General features: G+C 40.0%; 2 long non-coding RNA genes across 2 annotated transcripts; both read right to left on the bottom strand.

Annotated features, from left to right (window-relative positions):
* Positions 1-5,102: 5,102 nt before the first annotated feature.
* On the bottom strand, positions 5,103-7,453 carry LOC148697269 (uncharacterized). The gene is made up of 3 exons (XR_015961198.1): positions 6,605-7,453; positions 6,008-6,074; positions 5,103-5,163 (listed from the first exon to the last, which is right to left on the bottom strand). It is a non-coding gene; the product is annotated as an uncharacterized LOC148697269 (long non-coding RNA).
* Positions 7,454-12,321: 4,868 nt separating this feature from the next.
* Positions 12,322-14,336, bottom strand: LOC148697268 (uncharacterized). The gene is made up of 3 exons (XR_015961228.1): positions 13,812-14,336; positions 13,227-13,293; positions 12,322-12,382 (listed from the first exon to the last, which is right to left on the bottom strand). It is a non-coding gene; the product is annotated as an uncharacterized LOC148697268 (long non-coding RNA).
* Positions 14,337-21,045: the final 6,709 nt, after the last annotated feature.

The following is a 21,045-nucleotide window of genomic DNA, read 5'->3' as shown; positions in this document are numbered from 1 at the left end:
ATGTTTAAGCCAGTCTTGACAAGGCGACTCGCTAAATGGGCTTTGTTTTTTATTTAATATGAGATCATCTAAGTCCCAGCTAAAGTCGTCAAGGGACAAACACTCGTAATGTGATATCCCATCTGCACTTAAGTTCTAATTCTTATAAAAAAAATATTATGTTGTATTTTATTTTTTTGGAAAACCTTGGTAGTATGAGGAAAATTTATTATCATGACAAAAAAGAAGTTGCACACCCCTCATAAAGCAAAAAAAAAAAAAAAACAAAAAAAAAACAAAATACAAGAAAAATGGAGGGCATGCACCTTATCCCTCTTGAAAAGAGAAAGAGAGGAGAGAGAGAGAGAGAGAGAGAGAGAGAGAGAGAGAGAGAAGGGGAACATATACCCTTACCCCTCTTGAAGAAGAAAATACAAAGAAAAAGAGGGATGACATAGGACCAACCCTATCTAAAATAAAACCTAACATGTACGAACCTACAAGACAAGCTACAAAACAACAAAGGAAAATCCAACAATATTAGGTAAAAACATATCAAGAAGGGAAGACAAATTTGTAGGCCGACATACTCAATAAATCTGAATGCAGAAAAGGGAAGAATATCTATAGGAGAAGTGGCATGCCAAAGAAGTGAAAACGAGAGAACCAGAAGCAAAGCAAGATATCACATTAGAAGAGTCACTTTCAAGCCATAAATTTGCTCCAATCGAACAGTAGGTTAATTGGTGATAAATCTGAGTTTTGTGATGGGTGTTATAATGTTGTATGTTTGTGGTTTAGCTTTGTTTATTATTTGGGGCTTTTGAAAGTCTATATATGATACTATCTAGAGGTCTATTTTATGGTACGAAATTGGCTGTATGGGTGGTTGGTCATCTCTAGGCATTAGCAACATGTCATCCCTCAACTAAGTCTCTAGGTTTTCTGTACTAGCCACTCTTGGGCATATAAGGAGGATTTTTCTTTTTGAGTTGAAACCTTTTTATGTATTTCCTTTATTTACTGTTTTGTAAATGTTGCAGAGATGAACTATTACTCATGCTTTGTTTACAGAAGTGGCATCCTTTATGTATGATAATCCTTTCCATAGGCTAGCTAGTTGCAAGTTGTACTGTGTCTATTTGGATTTGTTTAATGAAGTATTCTACCATTGATGTCCATTGATGAATTTGACACCAAGTTTGCGATTTCTATTTAAAGAATTTTAAAAGGGAATTGTTATTAGCACTTCAAAAATCTTATATTACACTTCAAACCTTCTATAATTAGAAAGAAAAATGCACTCTAGAATGAGATTTCTAGAGTGCAAAAATAGTTCCCTTTTAAAACACATGATTTTGATTCTTAGTAGTCTGTCTAAATCACATGCCAACATAGTTAACATAGTTTTCAATTTTATTATCTTGAAGTAAGTTGATGGAGAAATTAGGTTTTCATCCATCTTTCTTCTATTTCATTGATTTTTTTAGAATAAAACCTTTTTTTTCTTTTTGCAATTTAATTTTTATCAAGATTCTTAGGTTTTAGTGAACATCATTATTTCAACAATAAAATATACATGGCAGCATAATTAAATTTTATTTCTAAAATATATTCATTTGGTGTTTGCATTTGATATATTATATTAATTTATGACTAAAATTTAAATCATACATTTCTGTTTTTAATTTGTACTTTATTTTATTTTGCAACCCTTTTTTTTTTTTAATTTGTACTAGTTTTCTTTTTAATTTTAATTTGTACCCATATATTAATTTCTTTTTGAGCCCATATTTTTTAAAACTTCATTTGTTCTCATAACTTTTTAATCTTTTATTTGCACCGATAAGTTATTTATAATGTACCATTCTTCTTTATAAATGTACCACTTTGTTATATGCAAAAGATACCCTTTTTTTTTTTTTTTTGTAAAACTTTATATTTAAAATGTACCAATTTATTATTTTGTATTATTACGTTGTTACTTTTTATTCATTTATTCAATCAAATTTTTTGAAATTTTTTTATTGTAGCCATTTCTAATAGTAATGTAAAGAGGGATTTTAAATTTGACATTTGTATGTCATATATTATACACACAATATGGGATCATAAATCTCATAAAATGTCAAACATATAGAAGGGTAATATAGAGAAACCAAATTTTTTACATCAAATTTGCAAACTAAATGATGTGGTTGTAGATGATTAAATTATTAATTAAGTGTCTATTATTATTGACCATGAACTTAAAGTATTAATTTTCAGTCTAGAATTTAAAGCCTCCCTAAAATAAATGAATCTGCATTTTTGACCATGAACTCTATTATTATTTGAAGGCCCACTACTCCATTGAATGACAGAAAATTAAAATTTAAACACGCTTGTAAATTTAAACCCATAAGATCTGGTTCTAATTCTCTAGATTATTGTGGTACTTCGTCCATTTTTTCATACCGACAATGCTCTGGGCTCTAGACTAATATGATAGACTTTTCAATGTGACAGAAATATAGTTACATACACAAAATGTCATAAGACAGGTAGTTAGATCTTCGAAAAAAAACTCCAACCACTTTTAACAATAAATATACAAAATTGTGTTCACGGCACATTGAAATATTTATCCTTCAACAGATCCCAAATGTTAGTTTCTGTCAATCTATTATCAAATTGGATAAATTGGGGCCCCATTTATCCAGAAAAGAACCTCAGTGGATAATTATTGGCATCAAATACTCTCAAAAGAAATGGAAGAGACATCTATCTATCAACAACCTCTATCTCACAGAAGAAACCAAAGCCCTCGTTGAAAAAAGAAAGGAAAGAGGAAAATTAAGAGAGAAAATACCACAGGAACTCTGCTCGAGTCACTTATACTTGGATTTAATTGGAAAAAATAATTTGAGCGTCGACCAAGGACAAAGGTATAGGAATGAACTGACAGTAGTCGACCTCACAATTAAGGTTCACATTTGTTCCGAAATTAGCTCAAAGATACTTAATGGTTTAATAAGTTACTATAAGAAATGCTAAAACAGATTCTCTCAAAAGTAATTTTTTTAAGTTCTTTGTTACCTCATATTTTAAGATAATATTTTATAATGTTGACATGAGAATTGATATTAAACAGTGAAGTGACAAATAGTGCATAAAGAGTCCCAATTTGAAAGAGTTTTCTTAACATTTCTCAAGTAACTACAGGTTCATTTGGTAGAGAGAAATGAATTGAAATACATGAGTTATTATTTTTAAGGTAAGTTAGAAAGAATAAATGAAAAATTGACAAATTTGGAGGTAAGCGATAGATTGCTCGAGAATAAAAAATTATTTTCCTCTAGGCGCATTAACCTTGCTAGGACTGATGAAGAATCACAACATCTACCTCTTCAGCTTTAGATTTGATTATTGAGATGTTCCAGGATCAATCGTTTATGCGAGAAAATGATCAACGAACTATTTATTTATTATGGTCATAACTATTTTTGTATTTATTTTTTACATTAGAAAAGAACTGCACTATTTACTTGTCATAATCCTAACCATTTTCCCCTTCTTTCATCCCCTTAGCTAATTTTGAGTGCTTAGCTGCTCAGCTTAGTTAAATCCCTCATGTAGCCTCTTGAACTCTTTGGTATTATTCAGAATGAATATACACGGGCTAGAATTTCATTTGCTGTGAGGTGTATATATGTTTTTCGTGATATGCAAAGCAAACGACAAGCTAAAACATGTATTGTAAATTTTGGTTGCAGTCTGATTTTTCAGATATCACTGATTTTTTAGATATCATTGATTTTTCAAATATCATCATGGATGACGTTATTTTTTCCTGTAGTTTGGCTTATATACCAAGAGGCAACCATGCAGTGCCACGTGGCTATCTTATTGAAAATTTCGGGTTTTTTTGTTTTATTCTTGTTTGCTTTTAGCATAATAAGCAGGGCCGGCCCTAAGGGTAGCCGGGGTAGGCAGTTGCCTAGGGCCCCCAAGGTCGGGAGGTCCCAATTTTTTTTATACATCCTGTATATAAGATATAAATATAGAAAACATAAAAAAAATCACAATTACTTTGTTGGTGCAGTGGAAACGATTCCACTCCGTTTTCTTTGGGGTGGGCATTTCGAAACACCTTCTAGGCATTAGGTTTTGCTTTTTTCTTTCAAATCTATGAAATTAATGGTCCCAATGGGCCAAAGTTATTTATTTTTCCTTTTGCTTTTGAAAGTAACCTCCAAAAACAAACAAACAAAAGTCATAGAAAGGGTGAGATTTACTCCCTATCTATATATATATAAAGGGAGCACCCCAAAATAGTGAAACATTTAAAATATCATAAATTGCCCCTTAAAAATTTTAAAATTACAAGAATTAAAAGGAGTTAAAATAATTCAACAAATATTAATTTAGAATGAATTTAAGATTTTCAACTTTAGAAAAGAAAAAAAAAAAAAAAAACTTCACATGAGTGGGTGGTTTATGTTTAACTTCTTATTTATGTTCAAAAAAATTTTAAATAAAAATTGTATAAATAGAAAAAACTTGAGTTTCTTAAATAAAAAACATACAAAAGCCAATTGTCGCACATCTACATGTGTGACAAGAGGCTAGTGAAATTAATGGCCCCATGTCCAAATGCATTTTTTCTTTTCTTTTGCTTTTGAAAATAACAAAAACCAAAATAATCATAACTTTGTAATCCTTTTTCTTTCAACTTCCCAATCTTTCCATTTCTATTGAATGTTTAAGCAACTATCACTTGGTCCTAAAGATTGTAATTCGAGGTAACCAAAACTTTGAATTTAAATTTTCTTTTTCAATAATTTATTGTTAAACTAGGTTATTCTAAAATTTGATTCGCTAGTATGATGTTGATTTTAGAAAGAACACATGACACACCCCGACCGAGATCGGAGCGTGCTGGCCGTCACACAAAGGTGACGTAGCCATGTGCACGTGCGGAAGCTAGTAAGTAGTAATATAAGAGTACGAATAATTAAAAACTAGCATACAAGTACTAGAATAAGTGCTAGTTAGTGTGATACAAATTCAGAGCAGGTCTATAGCAGTCCAAATAAAACGACAACGGCAGTACGCCCGAAGGCGACCCTACAATGTGGAGTGTCTGTCAGAACGCCGAAAAGCTCCCAAGGGAAACCACCGCAACGGCTAAGCAACTAGAACCTGGAGGGGCGCAAAACAAAAGCGTGAGTGGGCAAAAACAAAGCTCTTTGAAAACCATTTAGCAAAATACAATCTAACCCCTCGCCGTAAAACCTGTATACTTCCCAGAAAATAAACATATAAACGTATGTATAGATATACCAAACATGCTTAAGGGTATGCCAGTCATGCTCAATCTATGCCATGTCAAAATCTCATAATGATATGCAAGTGCTCAGGTATAAATCATATCAATAACATAACCTCTGGCAGCCGGAGTCACCTAACGTGACCTGTACGGCTGCATATAGAGCTCAAATCTCAAACTCAATAACTGAACCTGCCCACGAGTCGGAACCACCTAAAGTGGTCTGTACGACAGGCCTGGGTGTAACATATATATACGCTCTAGTGCTACGATCACGTGAAGGCTGTGCGAATAATCGCGGGTCACCTACGAGTCGGAACCACCTACTGTGGTCTGTACGACAAGCCTATGCACCTAGCTTGGATCCAAGCTGAGCGTATGGTGCGGGAGGTGAACAACACGTGAAGGACTGTGCCCTACTCTGGGAGGAAGCACTAACACCGGGGGTGCAGGTTATGAGCTCTCTAAGCATCTCTAACCACTATTTAATGCAATCGTTAAATAACGCTTACCTGGCACTTACCTATGCCTCCACAGCACCCACATATAAATATATATGACATATGCATAATTGAATATATAATTAAACGTATATGCCACTACTCATGCATAACCACCAATTATATATAAAAGAAATGGCATATAACGAAGCATTTATACTAATTTCTGGGAATTAATATGTATATAGGTATATACGGAAAACAAAAGCCCACTCACTGGTATGTAGAAGGGTCGTAGCCCCCCTGTCTCGCGTGTGCACGCTCGTCCTCTGGGTACGTGTCACCTAGATGCGAAACAACTATAAAAACGTTAACTTTAAAGCACATAACCCGTTTCTCGTAATAACTTCTCATACATTGCTCAAAATGGACAAATGAATATACCAACGCGATCTACACAACCTCAGGATCACGCCCATATTTTTAGAAAAAATTTTGGACCACGCACGCGCCCCCACGCGCCGGCCAAGGCACGGCCCTACGCGCCCCCACGCGCGGCCACGTGCATTGCACACTGACGGCGTCAGTTGACGCCGTCAGAAATATTCCGTCAACTAACGGAATATTCCGTTAGACTTAACCCCTACCGTCAGGAATATTCCGTTAAACTTAACGGAATATTCCTGCTTCTTCTCCGGCCAGTCCCCGACGCCGGCGCCGTCGCCGTCACCGGCACCGTCGCCGGAAAACCTGCAAATCGCTATAACTCTCTCGTTTTTCCACCTTTTTCCACGTTTCTTGCACCAAATTAAAGCCCTAAACTAGAAGAACACAACCATACACATTTTAAGGTCTAAAACTCACTAGATTATACCTGTGCAAGCTTCCCAAAACCGGCCAACTCCACAACCAAGGATCCTGACGTCCAAATTCGACCAACGAGCTACTCCCAAGCTCCTGGGAACCTCACAAACACAACCACAAGCTCAGAAATCCCTAAAACTCAAAGCATAACTATTGCATGAACAGTACTCAAATCGGCCATCGTCGAAACGACGTGAAAACGATGTGTTTCTCACCTGAAAAGGGTATGGCTGAGCTTGCCTCGACCTCACGAGCTCATATGTGTCCTTGGTTTCCTCGATCTGTGAGGATTTGGGTGGTTTTGATGTTCGTCCGTACGTCGAAGGAAGAAGAAGAAGGATAGAGGACTCGGGGAAGAGGAAGAAGACAGAAGGAGAGAGAGACAGAGGGAAAGGGAAGGACAGAGAGTGTGCAGGTGTGTGTGTGTGGCCCAACACATGCCACCACACACAAAACAACCCCACAACTTGACGAAAAACACACTAGGGGTAAAATTGTAATTTCACACGTACGTTTTAATAATCCCGGGACGGGATGTCACAACCTTCCCACCTTAATAGAATTTCGTCCCGAAATTCAAAACAACCAAGTAACAGCCCCTAGTGGTCAAAGAACAAACGAGGATACAAATCCCTCATTCGATCTTCTGTCTCCCACGTTGCTTCCTCAACTGAATGGTTCCTCCACAAAACCTTCACTAAATTCACTGTCTTGTTCCTCAGAACCTTCTCTTTCCAATCTAGTATCGTCACCGGCTCCTCGTCGTACGTCAAATCTGGGTTAATCTCAAGCGGTTGAGGAGGTATCACGTGAGATGGATCAGCAACATAGTGTCGGAGCATAGACACGTGAAAAACATTATGCACTCTAGCCAACTCCGGAGGCAACTCCAACCTGTAAGCTACCTCACCAACTCGTTCTGTGACCATGTATGGTCCGATGTACCTGGGACTCAACCTCCCTTTCTTTCCGAACCGCACAACACCTCTCCACGGTGAAAGCTTCAGAAATACCCAATCTCCGACCTCATATGTTCTGTCCGTAGCACGCCGATCCGCTAGACTCTTCTGCCTGTCCTGAGCTGCTTTCAGGTTAGACTTAATCACCTGAACATTCTGAGTAGTCTCCTCGACAATCTCTGGACCCACTGAAACTCTTTCACCAACCTCTGACCAACACAACGGTGTGCGACAAGCTCTGCCATACAAGGCCTCAAATGGCGCCATGCCAATGCTCGAATGAAAACTGTTGTTGTAAGCAAATTCCATCAAATCCAACCTTTGGTGCCAAGCGTCACCAAACTGCAACACCGAAGCTCGCAGCATATCCTCCAAGGTCTGAATAGTTCTCTCTGACTGTCCGTCTGTCTGTGGATGATACGCCGTGCTGTAAAGTAATCTCGTGCCCAAAGCTTCCTGGAAAGCTACCCAAAACTTCGATGTAAATCGTGGATCTCGATCCGAAATCATGCTCACAGGGACACCGTGGTACTTCACAACCTTCGAGATAAACAACTCCGCTAAACGGCTCAAAGAATACTTCTCTCTCACTGGAATAAAATGAGCCGACTTAGTGAGTCGATCAACGATCACCCAAATGCCGTCGAAGCCGTTTTGTGTACGCGGCAACTTGTACACAAAATCCATGGTGATATTTTCCCATTTCCACTCGGGAACGGGAAGCGGCTGCAACAACCCAAACGGCTTCTTCCTTTCTGCTTTAACTTGCTGACAAACAGCACATCGGCTCACATACTCGGCTATCTCCCTCTTCATACCCGGCCAATAATAAAATGGTCGAATGGTATGATACATTTTCGTAGCTCCTGGATGCATGGCATAAGCCGAGATATGTGCTTCATCGAGAATTTCTTTCTTCAACTCCACACTCTTAGGCACGAACATCCTACCTTCTAGCATCAACATGCCATCCGAATCACGAACTCTGAGGTCTCGCCTCCTTCCTTGCTCTCGAGCTTGAATCAGTTCTTGAGTCTCCTGATCAGCTACTTGGGCTTCAAGCACCCGATCAACAAGTATCGGCCTAACTTGGAAATTAGCAAGTAATGCCACATCTCGATCTTCGGCTTCTAGCCTTACTCCCGTAGTACGCAAGTCCATCAAAAGAGGAGCACGACTAGCGTACAACGCATTAATACGGCCCTGTGACTTCCTGCTAAGTGCATCAACCACTACGTTCGCACGACCAGGATGATAATCAATCGTGCAATCGTAATCGCTGAGCAACTCCAACCACCTCCGCTGACGAAGATTAAGTTCCTTCTGAGTAAAGAGATACTTGAGACTCTTGTGATCTATAAAGATCCTGCACTTTTCTCCGTAAAGATAGTGCCTCCACAACTTCAACGCAAAAATGATAGCAGCCAACTCCAAATCATGTGTAGGATAATTCGACTCATGAGGTTTCAACTGCCGCGAAGCATAAGCAATCACCCTACCATGCTGCATCAATACACATCCCAAACCATTCAAGGAAGCATCGCTGTAAACCTCGAAATCACCGCTATCGTCTAGGAGTGCCAAAACAGGTGCATGAGTGAGACAATGCTTCAACCGCTGGAAACTCTGCTCACACCTATCATCCCACTCAAATTTAACATCCTTCCTCGTTAACCTCGTCAACGGCAAGGCAATCACCGAAAAATCCTTAACGAATCTCCGATAATACCCTGCCAAACCAAGGAAACTTCTCACCTCGATGACGGTTCGCGGCTGCTCCCAACTCTCCACAGCTGCAACCTTCTGAGGATCAACCAAAATACCCTGAGCAGAAATGACGTGCCCCAAGAACGCAACTTGGTCTAACCAGAACTGGCACTTGCTAAACTTAGCATATAACTGGTGTTCCCTCAATCTTTTCAACACCAAAGTAAGATGTCGAACATGCTCCGCTTTCGACTTAGAATACACCAGAATATCGTCAATGAAGACAATGACAAATCTATCTAAGTAAGGCTGGAATACTCGGTTCATCAAATCCATAAAGGCGGCTGGTGCATTCGTCAACCCAAATGGCATAACCAGAAACTCGTAATGACCGTAACGAGTCCTGAACGCCGTCTTAGGGACATCATCCCTACTGATCTTCAGCTGATAATAACCAGACCTCAGGTCAATCTTAGAGAATACACAAGCACCTCTCAGCTGATCGAACAAATCATCGATACGAGGCAATGGATAACGGTTTTTAATCGTCACCCGATTGAGTTGCCTGTAGTCGATGCACAGCCTCAAGGTTCCATCCTTCTTCCTCACAAACAACACTGGAGCGCCCCAAGGCGAAGTACTAGGCTGGATAAATCCCTTATCCACTAACTCTTGCAGCTGAACTTTCAATTCCCTCAACTCCGCGGGAGCCATACGATAAGGAGTTAAAGAAATAGGATTTGTACCTGGAATCAACTCAATGGTGAACTCTACGTCTCGATCTGGGGGTAACCCCGGTAAATCCTCGGGAAATACATCAGGGAAGTGTCTGACCACTCTCACATCCTCTACTCTACTAGTAACAGTCTCATCCAGTACCACATGAGCCAGATACCCCTGACAACCCTTAGTTAACAACTTTTTCGCTCGAAGCGCCGAAATAACGCCATGTCTCACCCCACTCTGCTCACCCACGAAAGTAACCACAGGTAGTCCAGGTCGGTGAAACGTAACTACTTTCCCGTAACAGTCAATGTTGGCACGATAGAAGTGCAACCAATCCGTGCCCAGAATCACATCAAAGTCCACAATATCTAACGGGATAAGATCGGCTGACAAAGCAACTCCCTCTACGATCACTGGACATCCTGGGTACACACAATTCACGACACAACTTTCTCCTCTAGGCATAACAAACTCTAAATCATACCCTAGAGGTGTGGGGCGAGGTTGCGTTACTTGAGCAAAAGTATGAGAAATTACGGAATGTGTAGCTCCACAATCAATTAAGACTCTAGCAAAACAACCAAGAATGTTTAACGTACCCATAATCAAGTCTGGGTTGTTCTGAGCGTCCTGCAGAGAAATATTGTGAAGGCGCCCCTATCCCTGCTGACGCCCGCCGCGGCCTCGGCTCGCCTGAACGCCGCGTCCCTGAGCACCACGCCCCTGACTGGGCTGGCCTGATTGTCTCGAAGACCTTGCACTGCTAGTGGTGATCTCCCCCTGCTAATACTGTCCTCCCTGATACCACTGAGAACCACCCGCTGGAGCTGGAGGATACGGCATATAGCCGCCTGAATACTGGGGATAGCCACCCTGGGAATAGGGATCCTGGGGATACTGATACTGCCCCGGAGCATAAGGAACAGCATCACCCTGATAATGGTAAGCACCACCTCGACTCGTCTGGCCGTAGCTACTAGTACCCTGAATCTGCTGGAGCGGTGCAGGTGGTGGCATAAAGGTCTGCTGCGGTTTCTGCTGCTGCTGACCCTGGGGACAATTCGCCGCTCTATGTCCCACCTGTCCACACGTGAAGCAACCACTGCTACCACGTCGACACTCGCCGAAATGCCGGTTGTTACACCTGCGGCAAATAGGGGCTCTACCTCGACCACCATCGCCCTGCCTCTGGCCTCTAGCGCCACCAGAAAATCTACCTCCACGACCCTGTCCAGTGGCACTGAAGCCACCACTCGAAGAACTAGAACTAGCTCCACCTCTCTTGAAGCTCTGAGTCTGGCGGGTCCCGAGCGATGCCTGACCTTTGCCTTTGTCATCTTTCTTCTGGTTGCCGTCCTTCTCTTCATCAGTATCGCTCGACATATTCTCGGAGTCCTCGATCCTCAACAGTATCTCATAGAAGTCCCGATAAGTCTCGCTGTGGACAGTAGACGCCATGGAACGCCACTTCTTCCTAGTGCCCAAACGGAAAAGACGGAGCATCTCCGCCGGATTACCAGCGACATCAGGGTGATAACGAGACAAGTCCGTAAACTTACGGTAGTACTCATTCGCTGACATCTTCCGCTGTTTTAACTCGGAAAACTCCTGTTTCTTACGGTCAATGTACTCAGGGGGCACATACCTTCTCCTAAACAACCCCGTAAAAACATTCCAATCAATCCTCTGATCCGGAGTCAACCTACGAAGCTCCTGCTCCCACCAAGTTGCCGACTCCGTATCTAGAAACCAAGCGGTCGTCTCGACCCACCTCTCCATAGGCAAGTTCCCCTGATTATGCAGCACCCGGAAAGTCTTCTCTATGTGTTCTAGCCAGCGCTCTGCGCTCTCGGGTCCCTCACTGCCCTTAAACTTATCCAGCTTCAAATTGTACATAGTCTCTAAAGGAGTCATCTGGGGAGGGCGCATCACTGCCTGAAGGGCTGTAGCAAAAGCTTCCCCCAACTGAGTAATATCGGGGAAACTAGGCTCAGAAGAGCGACGGGGTTCCCGACGAGGCGGCATAGTTCTGACAGAAGACACCAAAGTTATTAGAATACTCACAAGGACACAGGACTGCCAAACCTGGCTCTGATACCAAACTAACACACCCCGACCGAGATCGGAGCGTGATGGCCGATACACAAAGGTGACGTAGCCATGTGCACGTGCGAAAGCTAGTAAGTAGTAATATAAGAGTACGAATAATTAAAAACTAGCATACAAGTACTAGAATAAGTGCTAGTTAGTGTGATACAAATTCAGAGCAGGTCTATAGCAGTCCAAATAAAACGACAACGACAGTACGCCCGAAGGCGACCCTACAATGTGGAGTGTCTGTCAGAACGCCGAAAAGCTCCCAAGGGAAACCACCGCAACGGCTAAGCAACTAGAACCTGGAGGGGCGCAAAACAAAAGCGTGAGTGGGCAAAAACAAAGCTTTTTGAAAACCATTTAGCAAAATACAATCTAACCCCTCGCCGTAAAACCTGTATACTTCCCAGAAAATAAACATATAAACGTATGTATAGATATACCAAACATGCTTAAGGGTATGCCAGTCATGCTCAATCTATGCCATGTCAAAATCTCATAATGATATGCAAGTGCTCAGGTATAAATCATATCAATAACATAACCTCTGGCAGCCGGAGTCACCTAATGTGACCTGTACGGCTGCATATAGAGCTCAAATCTCAAACTCAATAACTGAACCTGCCCACGAGTCGGAACCACCTAAAGTGGTCTGTACGACAGGCCTGGGTGTAACATATATATACGCTCTAGTGCTACGATCACGTGAAGGCTGTGCGAATAATCGCGAGTCACCTACGAGTCGGAACCACCTACTGTGGTCTGTACGACAAGCCTATGCACCTAGCTTGGATCCAAGCTGAGCGTATGGTGCGGGAGGTGAACAACACGTGAAGGATTGTGCCCTACTCTGGGCGGAAGCACTAACACCGGGGGTGCAGGTTATGAGCTCTCTAAGCATCTCTAACCACTATTTAATGCAATCGTTAAATAACGTTTACCTGGCACTTACCTATGCCTCCACAGCACCCACATATAAATATATATGACATATGCATAATTGAATATATAATTAAACGTATATGCCACTACTCATGCATAACCACCAATTATATATAAAAGAAATGGCATATAACGAAGCATTTATACTAATTTCTGGGAATTAATATGTATATAGGTATATACGGAAAACAAAAGCCCACTCACTGGTATGTAGAAGGGTCGTAGCCCCCCTGTCTCGCGTGTGCACGCTCGTCCTCTGGGTACGTGTCACCTAGATGCGAAACAACTATAAAAACGTTAACTTTAAAGCACATAACCCGTTTCTCGTAATAACTTCTCATACATTGCTCAAAATGGACAAATGAATATACCAACGCGATCTACACAACCTCAGGATCACGCCCATATTTTTAGAAAAAATTTTGGACCACGCACGCGCCCCCACGCGCCGGCCAAGGCACGGCCCTACGCGCCCCCACGCGCGGCCACGTGCATTGCACACTGACGGCGTCAGTTGACGCCGTCAGGAATATTCCGTCAACTAACGGAATATTCCGTTAGACTTAACCCCTGCCATCAGGAATATTCCGTTAAACTTAACGGAATATTCCTACTTCTTCTCCGGCCAGTCCCCGACGCCGTCGCCGGCACCGTCGCCGGAAAACCTGCAAATCGCTATAACTCTCTCGTTTTTCCACCTTTTTCCACGTTTCTTGCACCAAATTAAAGCCCTAAACTAGAAGAACACAACCATACACATTTTAAGGTCTAAAACTCACTAGATTATACCTGTGCAAGCTTCCCAAAACCGGCCAACTCCACAACCAAGGATCCTGACGTCCAAATTCGACCAACGAGCTACTCCCAAGCTCCTGGGAACCTCACAAACACAACCACAAGCTCAGAAATCCCTAAAACTCAAAGCATAACTATTGCATGAACAGTACTCAAATCGGCCATCGTCGAAACGACGTGAAAACGATGTGTTTCTCACCTGAAAAGGGTATGGCTGAGCTTGCCTCGACCTCACGAGCTCATATGTGTCCTTGGTTTCCTCGATCTGTGAGGATTTGGGTGGTTTTGATGTTCGTCCGTACGTCGAAGGAAGAAGAAGAAGGATAGAGGACTCGGGGAAGAGGAAGAAGACAGAAGGAGAGAGAGACAGAGGGAAAGGGAAGGACAGAGAGTGTGCAGGTGTGTGTGTGTGGCCCAACACATGCCACCACACACAAAACAACCCCACAACTTGACGAAAAACACACTAGGGGTAAAATTGTAATTTCACACGTACGTTTTAATAATCCCGGGACGGGATGTCACAACACAAGAGAACCACTTGGCGTTGTTGAATTATTATATTTGTCAATCAAGTTTTATTGTTTTTTACTCTCTTGATCATCAAGTTTTATTGCTCTTCACTCTCAATCTTAGACTCTTGACTGCAAACACTTAGTGTATTTGCGTCTAAAGACATGTGACATGTAATATTTAAGTAATGTTAGTATATCTGTTTCATTTTTATATTAATTTTTAATAATATTCAATGAAGAAATAGACTTTTTATGTAATTGGCAAATTCTTTTTACTACATACCAATATGCAAAGAGTCCGAGAACTTTCGGGCCCCACTTTGAAGGCTCGCCCAGGGTCCCCAAATTCTCAGGGCCGGCCCTGATCATAAGACATGCAAATGATCACATGTGGCCGATGGTAAACCGGTTGAGGAGGCACTCTTGCTATTCACAGTTTCACTCTTTGTCTTTTAGAGTAAACTTGTCTGGACCCAATATTACACAAGGTGTCCCGCGTGCAACAAAAGCGAAGTTGACAGACTTTTTCTCCAACACAGTTACAATTTTGTCTCATCCTATCATTTATTAAGATTTGGATTCCATCTGGATTCAAATGGTGGGAATCTTAAGAATTCTCACATCTTAGTCATTCATCGCAGTTAAAAATTATTTGAATTTTTTTATTTAAAATTAAATATAAATAGTACCTGATTAAAACTAAATGTACAATAAACGGTTAGGATGTGAGGATCCTTAAGATCCCCACCAAGAAGATCCGGAGAGGATCCTCTTTCCTTGGTGTACCATGATTTCACTGACGATGGACTCAGGGGAGAAATAAAGCTCCAGGAGTTATGGACTCTCTTTTGAAGCACAAGGAGCATTTGAGGATGTGTCCCCACTCCAGCAACATTGCTACTGTCCACACTTGACCACCTGCTCAATCCGTCAGGTGTAGGGTTTTATCACAAAAGGCATCGGTGTTAGTTAGAGTGGGGTAATTATATTTAAAAGGCTTATTCTCAAGCCTTCTGACCGATGTGGGACAGAGGAATTCTAACACTCCCCCGCACGTGAGACCCCATTTTATAGGTCACATGTGAAGTTCCACACATCGACAACCACGTGAAGCCAAACCAGGGCTAACTCGTTCGCACGAGGCCAATGGGGACCCACCCATTCACGTGGATGTATGGGCCCGTCCCCTAGCTTTGATACCATGTGATGAGTCAATATTAAATTATATATTTTACCATATTCTTAGTATTAGTTTATTGATTTTTTTGGTAGAATTTTGATACTTTGCTTTATATTTTCAACATAAGACATTCGACTTCCTCTGGAGTAGAACGTGATCAAATGGGCGAATTTTGGAGTGATTCAAATTAGAGGACGTTCGTGTGTCTCTTGCCATCTTTGTGTCAAAATTTGGGATTTTTCTACCAAACGGTTATTTTCTGGCGATCAAATAAAGAAGCAGTGCGCGTTGTTGAAAAGTGACGTTTTTGGGCTTAAACTGAGTTTTTGGAGCCCAAGATGACCTCAGATGGGTTCGTGGCCTTTTGGAGAAGTGTTCAGAATAGTTCAAGCTTTGAACTCAACTATTTTAGGCCAATTTTGGAGCTGATTTGGGTTCAAAACGTGGTTGTGCAGACGGATTGCATGTTTGATATACATTCTAGCTTGAATGCCACAAGTAGAATATGCATAAGGAAAACCTAACCTTCAAAGTTGCATGGGTAATTCATAAGTAATTGGTAAATCTACATAGGATTGTTAAGGGGACGGCGAAACCCTAGGTTTTTACAATTTGGTTTTCATTACTTTGTCAAGTTATTTATTTGTTTTAATTTAAAATTCGTTTTTAATATTGTAGATCATAAAATCAACTTTTTCCAATCTTTGTTTTTAAATAATTAATTAAGATTTGGTATTTACATAAATTATTTATTCAATCCCTACAGAAACGACCTTGCTTGAGTCGTTTATACTACAACTACTTGTTCTCTTGCAAGTATTTTGTGTGTTTTTATCCCTACTTTGGCAAGTGGTAAAATCCCTATCAAGAAATTGGCGCCATCGCCGAGGATTGTTTTAAATAATTTGTGTTTATCAACTCTTAGTTAATTATTTTTGTATATATCTTTTTATTTACTTGGTTTTATTTTATTTTATTTTAGGTAATAATTTGCTGGTTTTAAGAGCATTGCAGCAATGGTTTGGTTTGGAGCCTCACAAGAAGTACCTACAGTTTGTGCTCTTTGCAATTTGAATACGCATGATATTATGTATTGTCCTCAACGGCAGTTTTTTCCAGAGTTTGTGCAGCACCATATCAATATGAAGAACAATTTTCAAAAGCCTAGGTGCACTTCCTACTCAAATTTTTAGAATCCATCATGGCCAGTGCATCAAAATTCTATGTGGGTAAGCAATCAACAGACGTTTGAGCAACTCAGTGGGTCACAAAAACATTCTTGGGAGGACCAGATCACTAAATTGGAGGAGTCCACTAGGTTGTATACGGAGAGCAGTACCCAAAAAACGCAGAATATGATAAATTCAATTGACAATCTTGCGCAGAAAATTGGGCAACTCACATATCAATTGGCAGAACAAGAAAACGATTCCAATTCCAATGTCCATAATCAACCAATTGCGAACCCACAAGGTTCAAAGGAGTGCTCAGCAGATCAAACATTGAGATGGGAAAACACCAACGATAATTGGATGGAAGAGTATGAAATAGAAGAGCCATCAGCCAGTGACACATGCCCAACGAAGGAAACAACACTAGCTGACCCTGAACTTTCCCCTGAATCTGTTATTACCCAAGTGATTGAGCCACCTATGCCTTTTTCCCAAAGGCTGTAGCAGACCACAATAGATCAGCACACTCGAGATTCTCTGCAGACACATGCAAAAGTGTACATTAATATGCCGCTACGGGATGCAACTGAGAAAGCTCCAAAGCAATCAAGTCAACCCACTAAGCAGCAAGAATGCATGAATATTCAAACATATTTGGATACAAGGCAGACGGGTGGTGAGGAGAAAATTTTAGATGTTGTAACAATATGTGCGCTTGCACAACCGATCACACTTGAGGAAATTCATATGGAGTCCTACAAGAAGCCTAGAATTTACAAGGAAAAAAAGATAAAGCTTCGTGACAGCCAAATTCTTTGTCAAGAAATTCGGCCAGTACATAAATTGTGGGTGTTAAATACTAGATTGAAGTCAGTTCAAGGGAGACACAAGCCTCGCTGGAAGGGACTTTATTTGGTTTCAAAGACTAATTCACACAAAAGGGTGGACAAGAAAGATTCAACCAATGAATTCAAATGCACAATTCAAGTCAATCCTTACCTACTATTGCCCGATGATGCTGTCAAAGATTGGTTGACTCTACAAGAACAAGTGACATGATCATCAACATTCCACTCCGTCTAGCTATAGACGTTAACTAAAGCGCTAATTGGGAGGCAACCCAATTTTTCTAACTCTTGTCTTTTTATTTCGTTTATTTTATTTTCCAGTTTTTATTCCTAATTACAAAAATAAAAAAATAAAAAAAATATTAAAAATCAGAAAATTGAAAAAAAAAATTGCAATTTTTAATTCTTGTTATTTTTCTTTACTTATCTAATTAGGTTTTTTATTTGTGATTGCAAGCTGCATTCAGTACTGATTCGATCTAATCTCAACTACTCTATGGATCCATACATGCATTGAACCATCCATTCATCTCAGTATGCATTCAACCATCCATTCATCACATTCATAAGAAATTAAGAATATTCATGGGAGTCAAATTCAACACAAATGCAAGCACAGGATACAGAAGGAGCACAGGATGAGGTTCAGGGATACTCACAGTGGGGATGTTAAGAAGACCTCTATGATAATGGACCCCTTTCACTCTTTCACTCTCTCACACTTCTTTCAAAATATAATTACATTGAAGTTTGGGGGTGGGGATCCAAGCAGCACAGAGAATAAGACATGATGAATTTATGGTTTGGGAGTCATTGACCTAAAGCTCGTTGCATGGGCTGGATCGAAAGCTTAAGGGAATTGACATTGCACGACCACCACTATTACTAGAAGAAAAAAAAATGAAAAAATAATTATTTATATATATATATATATATATATATCAAGTTATTATGTGTGTGAAGTGTTAAATAAATAGGACGAAAGGTAGGGGTTTCGTCAAGTCTCCTTAGTTATATTGGTTCACTTTACACCAAAGGAAGTTCATGAATTCTTTTCTAATTGATTCTAAATGGCTTAGACTCTGCGGTGGGATTCGTCGGAACTTTTAAAAAGATGTTCTGATTTTTAACGTTTTCCATGGATTGCAACTTGAAGATGAAAATTTTGTCTTAGTTTAGTTTTAGTTAAGTTTCTAGTTTGTTAGTTTTTATCTTTGTTTTTGAGTTTTGTTTTGCTTGAGGACAAGCAAAAAGCTAAGTTTGGGGGTATTTTGATGAGTTAATATTATATTATATATTTTACCCTATTCTTAATATTAGTTTATTGATTATTTTGGTAGAATTTTGATACTTTGCTTTATATTTTCAACATAGGACATTCGACTTGTTCTGGAGCGGAACGTGATCAAATGGACGAATTTTGGAGTGATTCAAATTGGAGGATGTTCATGTGTCTCTTGCCATCTCTATGTCAAAAATTGGGATTTTTCTACCTAGCGGTTATTTTCTAGTGATAAAATAATGAAGCAGTACGCGTTGCTGAAAAGTGACGTTTCTGGGCTTAAACTGAGGTTTTTGGAGCCCAAGATGACCTCAGATGGGTTCGTTACCTTCTGGAGAAGTGTTCAAAATAGTTCAAGCTTTAAACTCAACTATTTTGGGCTAGTTTGGAGCTGATTTAGGTCCAAAACGTGGCTGTGCAGATTTTTGGACGAATTTACCAAGTTATTAGGTTTCCTCGTTTTATTCTAAGACTTTTTACTAGGAGGATTTTAATTAGAGTAGTATAAATAAGGCTTGTTAGCCATTAGGGTTTTTTACGCAACATTGGAGGAGAACGCACGCACTATTTGGAGAATTGATTTTGACGATTCAAGTTTATTTTCAAGGTGTTTTCTATCCATGTTTTTAATAATATTTTGTTTTATGGTTGTTCGTAGCTAATTTTCGTTTGCTAGGGCGATGCCTTGAGCCTTAGCATGAATACGCAGTTTTTATTTAATTGTTTATGATATTATGCATGCATGCTTTGAATTATTAATCACTGTGCTTTAAACTGTCCATATATCTTAATGCTTAGCTACCATTAGGATGTTTAGATAAGTAATCGGATGCAATTCGGTCGGAATGCCATCAGGGAATTGAGTATTGCTTCTTGTGATTGATAGTTGTAATTCACCTAGGTCGAATGCCACGTCTTAGGGCTTACATGGTTTTTCAAAGGGTTTTCCCAAAGCGTAATGAGTCATGCATGTTTATCTTTGATCTGAATGCCACAGACGGATTGCATGTTTGATATACGTTCTAGCTTGAATGCCACAAGTAGAATATGCATAAGGAAAACCTAACCTTCAAAGTTGCAAGGGTAATTCATAAGTAATTAGCAAATCTACATAGGATTGTTAAGGGGACAGCGGAACCCTAGGTTTTTACAATTTGGTTTTCAAAACTATTTTCTTTTGTTTTCTTTACTTTGTCAAGTTATTTATTTGTTTTAATTTAAAATTCATTTTTAATATTCTAGGTTATAAAATCAACTTTTTTCAATCTTTGTTTTTAAATAATTAATTAAGATTTGGTATTTACATAAATTATTTATTCAATTCCTGCGGAAACGACCTTGCTTGAGCCGTTTATACTACAACTACCTTGTTCTCTTGCAAGTATTTTGTCTGTTTTTATCCCTACTTTGGCAGGTGGTAAAATCCCTTTCACCATGTTAAATTTCAAGTAGATGGGCCGAGAGCCCACTCCAACAACACCGATACTGTCCCCACTTGACCACCTGCTCAATTCGTTAGGTGTGAGGTTTTATCACAAAAGGTCACGGTGTTAGTTAGAGTGAAGTAATTCTATTTAAAAAGTTTGTTCTCAAGCCTTCTGACCAATGTAGGATAGAGAAATTCTAACAAAATGACCATTAAGATGGGCACGGTGAGAAGCACATCAAATAGGTTTGTTATTTGTAACTTATGTGGATATGCATGCAACGTGTCAGGGCAAAGGATATGATATCTTCCATGTAACTAATGATAGAGTCCCATCTTAGGAGGGAAGTAGGTCTCATCATGCACATGACCCCAAATGAGAATTATTTCTCATGAGATGTTATCTGGACTTAAGCATCGGATATTTAGCAAGTAAAATGGGATAAAGCTCCAAGAGCGTGCTGCAGTTCGAATTGGTTACGGAACCTGTTAGCCAAAGTATTGCTGTCCTATAAATATGTGAGGCTCTGCAACGTGAAAATTCCCCTTCAACTTAACAAACAACTCAAACGCTCTACACAAAGAACCTCGTTCTGTCCGAAACTCTTCTCACAATCCTAAGAAAAATACCAATTATCCTAATCCCTTCGTCAGTACAAATTTACTTCGTTGCAACATCATTGGGTTGGCTAATCGGAAACATATTCAGTTCAGGTAAAAGTCATTGGAGTCGTTGAACTAGTCGGCCTAAGAGTAAGTTCAATTTGGTTGAGCAGTACTACTTCTGGTTTAGTTGGCTACCTCC

This window comes from Pyrus communis, chromosome 4 (assembly GCF_041283825.1).
Source record: "Pyrus communis isolate YQ-2024b chromosome 4, ASM4128382v1, whole genome shotgun sequence".
In the NCBI taxonomy this organism is placed as follows: Eukaryota; Viridiplantae; Streptophyta; class Magnoliopsida; order Rosales; family Rosaceae; genus Pyrus; species Pyrus communis.
This window is presented reverse-complemented; position numbering and strand designations above follow the sequence as displayed.